We start from the raw sequence: 6,119 nt of genomic DNA, 5'->3' as shown, positions 1-6,119 counted from the left end.
GTTCATGACCTTACACATGTGGTCCCTGGTCCATACCTTGTCACAGTGATAACACAAGCTCTTCTTGTGGTGCTCTTCTATGCGTTCTCGAGAGAGTCACTTTACTTGCATCTTGGGTAATGGTTTGGATGATCGACTAGGTGGCCAGGAGCAAATCGTGGCCCGCTCAGTAGACCTAGGAGGGGCGGCCTCCTCTATGGGGAAGGACACGGTCCAGCTACAAGCCGGGTTCCCTAGGGATGTGTACTTTTGACTGGACATTTCACTTGGTCGGGTCCAACTTGAATTTTTCTGTAACAGCTTCTCCTCGGCCACATGTGCCAATTTGAAAGCTTGCATCAAGGATATTGGTATTGCGGCTTGAACCTTGACTTGCAGGTCTGATTTAAGACCCACAATAAGTGTTCCAATTAGTGATTCTTGGAACCTACCGGTGATGAGGTTACTTAACCTATCAAACTCTGCCTGGTAGTCGATAACGTCGCCCGGTTGACGAATCTTGGACAATGAGAAATAGTGATTGGCATAAGCAGAAGGACAAAATCATATTACTAGGGATCTTAAAAACCCTCCCGAGTAGGTATCCCAAGCTGAGACACCAACTAGTAGTACCAGAAAATGACATCTTCCTCGAGGTAGATCGAGACAAAGGTCACCCGGTCCTCCTCGGGCGTCTTGACAATACTAAAATATTGCTCAGCCTGAAATACCGAACTTGTAGGGTTGGGGTGCTATAAAAAATTTAAGGATCCATAACTGCATAGTCCATTAATCATGATTAGTCACATAATTACCTAGTTAAGTTACTATTTTTAGCAATTAATCATGATTTTTATCTAATTAATCACAATTTACTGAGTAATCCAAATTTCAAGATTGCTAGATTTGTTTGTTGATTAATCATGATTCATTGACGAGGATAGTTTCCGAGGAATTACTAAGGATGATGGTATGTTGAACAAATCTGCAAGGTGAAGTTGAGTCAAAATAACTTTCATCATGATATTACAACTAGATTATACTTACAAACGGCTGCATTAAATATAACCCACACAATTAATGCATCATTTCCAGCCCTGGTACAATGATAATGGACAAATATTAGAATCATGCACAAAAACTAGGTTGAGTCAAAACAACTTTGCATCATGCCATTTCAGCTGGATTGGATACATAGTTGAGACTTCATTAAATATAGATCCTGCAATTAATTCTTCATTAACAACCCTAATGCAATGAGAAATAGACATACAAAGAATAGGGCACAAAAAGTGAGTAATGGAAAAAATAATTGCCTACTTTAAATTTGAACTAGAGAGAATAGGGATTAGGCTGCCCCTTTTTCGTTAAGACTTTCCAAAAATCATACATTTAGGTGTTTTATGTTAGATATTAACTGTTAGATGTGTTTATCATTGTTCATTTATTAATAAACAAGTTTTATTTCAACTGATTTAATGTAAGAATATGGATATTTTATTAGATATCAACCATTGATTTTCTAAAATATTTTAAAAAAAGAGCATAATGATGATTAATAAAAAACATATTTTCTTTTTGAGTAAATAATGATAAACACATCTAAAGGTTCAAATATAGCATAAAACACCTAAAACTATAATTTTTGAAGGATCTTAAGAGTGACCTAATGAAAAAGGGAAAGCATAATCCCATTCTTTGAACTAGATATCTAAATTTTAAACCTATACTATATTAAGTTTCAGTTGCAATCTGGATCTACATGGATTTGAAATTCATCCAACAACATGCTTATAATGGATCTAGTGTGGACTAATGGTGAGTCTTACACCAACTCATAAAAAATTGGGAACATGAATAATCTGGCCATTAAATGAGACACTGGAGATTTTGGATATGAATAAACTGAACTTCTTACTCTTAGGGGTGCAAATGGATCAAATTCAGGTAAGATCCTTCAAGATCCAAATATGAAATGTTATCTAGTAAATCTGGAATCAGATCCAGATCTGAAACAGATCGAAGGAGGTAATGTTGAATACGACTATAAAATACATGTTGTAATACTAGATTTAAAAAAAATAGAACAAAAAAAACTATTTACGGGTTAAAATGCAAACGAATCAAAATTTCACTATAAGAAAATTGTGGATTAGCGACAGACTCTATTCGTCACTAATCCATCGCTAAACGGATTGGCGACCGATAGCATCCATCGCATAATCCTGGTCACTACTTCTATCGCTAATTTATGATGGATTAGCGACTAACATGATCTGTCGTGAGTCCGTCGCTAAATAAGCACTGATTTGGGTTTGCGATGGATTATATTTTGTCGCTAAAATAGCGATGGAATACAATTCGTCGCAAAACATTGAAAATTCATCGCTAAATATTAGCAACAGATATTATCCGTCGCAAAAAAAAAAAGAGCCCTGAGGCGTGCGCCTCATACGCCTTGAGGCACGCCTCAAGCCGAGGCGCACATGCCTTGAATCGAGCATTACTCAATCATAAGCTCCTTCGCTAAATGATTGAAAGGATAACAAGCATTAAGGCATGCCAAACCTCTGAACATGAACAAATTCCACTCAAAGGTGCACCAAATTATGTTACCCAATGAATATTAAAAGCAATTTTAACAAGGATCCATGTGTTTTGATGAAATATCAAAATAACAAGAATCTTAACATGTAACCCAATAAGTAGCAGGAAAAGAATGTGAGTAAAAAAAATAGGACAATCTTAAGAGGATCTGAAGTCAAAACTTCCAAGCATAATTAGGAATAGGAAAAACTAGCATGAAGAAAGCAGTTTCAAACTTTCAATTACATATAAGCAAGGATGGTTGTCTATACCTGAACAAGTATGTTCCACTTAATCGACTGCAACCTACTCACAAGTTTTTAAATTCCTTCCACAAATAACAATAATCTGACCTATTGGCTCTCCAATAGACTCATTATATAATGCATTTGCAAGAGCATGGGAAGTGGCTTCAATGAGCCTCATACCTTCACCTCCCCCCATGAGTAAAACAACAGGTAGCTGCTCATCCATTCCCAATTCCCTTCTTAGTTCATCCTAAAAGGGAGTGTCAAAAAGATGAGGAAAAACGTAAAAGCGCATAAATTGAAGTTCTATGACAAAGAAGACAACCTTAGTCAAATTATGACAAAACATCTCAGAATAGATGTAAATGGAACAAAATAAATGAATGGCAAGCAAATGAACAATCTTAAAAAGAACCTTTGGCTGAATAGGCTTAACAAAAGAAGGTTGCACAAGAAAGTCGTACACCCTAATTTGAGAAGCATGCAGTCTGGCCCTTGAAGCCCTTTTTGCTACCTCTGCAGTTGGGCAATAACATCTAGTTACAAGCTTGTAAAACCTGACCAGAGAAGTGAAATTAGAGGTATTATACTTAACCAACATAAAAATCTCTTCAGCAAATAGATTAAAGAACTATATGATATGAAAGATGTCGACAAAGTGCTAAGTGCACAAAAAGAGAGCTATACCATGTAGGATGGCAAGTGCTTAGTGAACACTATTCTCTTCAAAAATCCTTTTGCTTGCAAGATTCAAAGCGGCACATGCTGCATTAAAGGATGTACACTCATTATGATATCTGGTTGGTACTTCATCAGTCCTTTTGCAACCTCTCTGGGAAAGTGGAAATGCACATTGATGCACCAATAGATGTAGAAACATACAAATGTTTACCAATTACTCCAGCTTCCAAAATGATAATGTGTGTGAAATTGAAGCTCTCAGACTCTTTCCTATATCTCAAGTCCAATCAGTAGCTCAAAGCCTCAAACTCATCAATAATCTTGAATTGAAAGTTCTAAGTGTAAGAAACTAAGCACTGCAAATTTCCAGCAGGTGATTGTCCCATAACAGACTCTAATGTAGGGATCATACCAATACTCGAGGAAATATTCAACATTCAAACAAACACGCACCTATATGAGAAAAAAATATATTACAAAGGCCCAAGTATGTAAAAACAATAGATTTCAAATGGATTACTATGCGATGGACAAGATAAACGAAACATATTAAGATATCTTCAGGTCATTTCACATTCAAATAACATACACGTTCAACAGAATTTGACTTTATATAGAAAAAAATTTCTTGGCATATATTTGACAAATTTGGAACATGCTGCAAATACTTGGTGATTCCTATCCAGAAAAAAAAGGGGGAAAAAAACAACTATAGCCTATAAAACACAAGTCCACAGTTGAAACCATAATCAATCCCAGATATCCCTCATGTCCTATGTTCTCTTTTAATGATATTTGTTAAGCAATTTAATCCACAAAATATATGAATAAATTGAAGGCACTTGTACAATGCACATTCTCCCTTCAGTAGCTTTGACATAGATAAGTTTACCCATGTTCCAATCATATATAGATAGTTAATAGTCGGCGAGCACTCAACACCAAATACAACTGAAAGCGTAAAACAATATGTTCAACATTCATCCATCAAGAAACAAGAAACCTCACTGAGCTATGAAAGCGAAAGTCGCCGTGAAATGTGGCTGGTGGGCCAAGCACGAAGCTGATGCGTAATACGTCATCCTCTAGAGTGCTCCATATTTCACCAAGAAGCTGTAGCTACTAGGCAACTGATTAAAAGGCCAAGGTGTATGATCCAACCACAAATCTGTAACATATGTTTGTGCCAAACATTTGTAAATAGTACCTGTGCCACACCGTCGACTCATCTTCCTCCTGCTTCTCTTTCTCCGTCTTCAACCTCGACCCATCCTTCCTCCCGCAGAAACCCTGCCTTTCTTTCCTCCTCAACGCCGTTTGCTCCAACCCGTTCGATGTCGGCATCGATCTCGGCTGCCACAGAGGGTTCTTGGCCTCCTTGCAGGGAAACCTTAACCCCAATCCGGTCGCCGATGCAAGCGATCACCTGGGCTCGATGATCCTATGTTGCGGGTTTGACACCCTAAATGGGGGAGGAGGGAAGAGAGAGATTGTGTCTTAAACGAGCCTTTTTATATCGCAAATTAGTGATGGATTCATGACAAAAAAAATTCGTCGCAAAATTTGTCGCTACTTTGCGATAGATTAGTGGAAAAAAAATTGTTGTTAATCTGCGTCTAATTTGCGACAGATTTTGAGACGGATTTTTTTTGTCGCAAATCCGTCGCTACTTAGCGACGGATTTTGAGATAAAAAAATTTAGTCGCTAATTCTGTAACTAATTTCAATTTTACGGACGACTAGTTTTCTCTAGGTAATCTGTCATAAATGGACGACGGATTATTTTGTCACTAATTAGCGTTTTTCTTGTAGTGTTTGATTCAAATAAACTATAGATCCGAATTAAAATTCTGATCCCAATATGAAAATAATTTTATTTCTTGTCTGAATGCACATTCAGATTTTACTTGAAGGATTCATATATGCAAATACCATGTCAAACTCAGATCTGATATTTGACCATACCGGATTCATTTTCTACCCTACTCACTCTAGGTAATACCAAACTTTGGTTTTGGTCTTAAAGAATGGATTGATCCGAATTGCAAGTAAGATGTGAAAGCAAATATTATGAGTGGGAAAGCAATTATTGTGAGTGGCTTGACATGTGGGTTGCGAGAGAATCGGTAGAAGCGTAGGGGTCGCTTGCTCTCACGAGTCAAAGTTGTCCATTAAATGGTTATTCATCACAAGTCTTCTAACAAATGTGAAACACGACGGACATGTGAAAGGTCGTTCACCGCATCCACATGACCCCGAACTCCATTTCTCTTGCTCTCTCACCCCGACCCTGAACCCCCATTCTCTCATCTCGCCTCTCTCACCTTTTATTTAACCTCTCTTCAATGGTCCTTTCTCTCTGGCAATCTTTTCTCAGGTCTTGATTTTGCATTTTAAACTCCAATTTTTCAGTCTATTGAGTGAATGCTTGTTAGGGTTTGTTCAAGGTCAGGGTTAGTACACTCATGATTTTTTTAAGGGTTTTGTATTGTAATCGTTGATGATTAATTAGTGTTTGCTTTTCTTTTGTTTTTCAGTCGAAAAATCGTTTGGTGATTGATTGGTTGGTTTCATCGGTTTATGAGTAATGTGTTTCTTAAGCCCCCTTTTTCGTTAGGTCTCTTA

General features: G+C 37.3%; 1 pseudogene; it reads right to left on the bottom strand.

Moving 5' to 3' along the window:
- Positions 1-2,831: 2,831 nt before the first annotated feature.
- Positions 2,832-4,723, bottom strand: LOC149830287 (putative monogalactosyldiacylglycerol synthase 1, chloroplastic; annotated as a pseudogene).
- Positions 4,724-6,119: the final 1,396 nt, after the last annotated feature.

The sequence above is a fragment of the Nuphar pumila genome, chromosome 8 (genome assembly GCF_984573655.1).
Source record: "Nuphar pumila chromosome 8, dmNupPumi1.hap1.1, whole genome shotgun sequence".
Taxonomy (NCBI): Eukaryota; Viridiplantae; Streptophyta; class Magnoliopsida; order Nymphaeales; family Nymphaeaceae; genus Nuphar; species Nuphar pumila.
The sequence above is the reverse complement of the archived record's forward strand: the minus strand, read 5'-3'. Positions and strand labels throughout refer to the sequence as shown.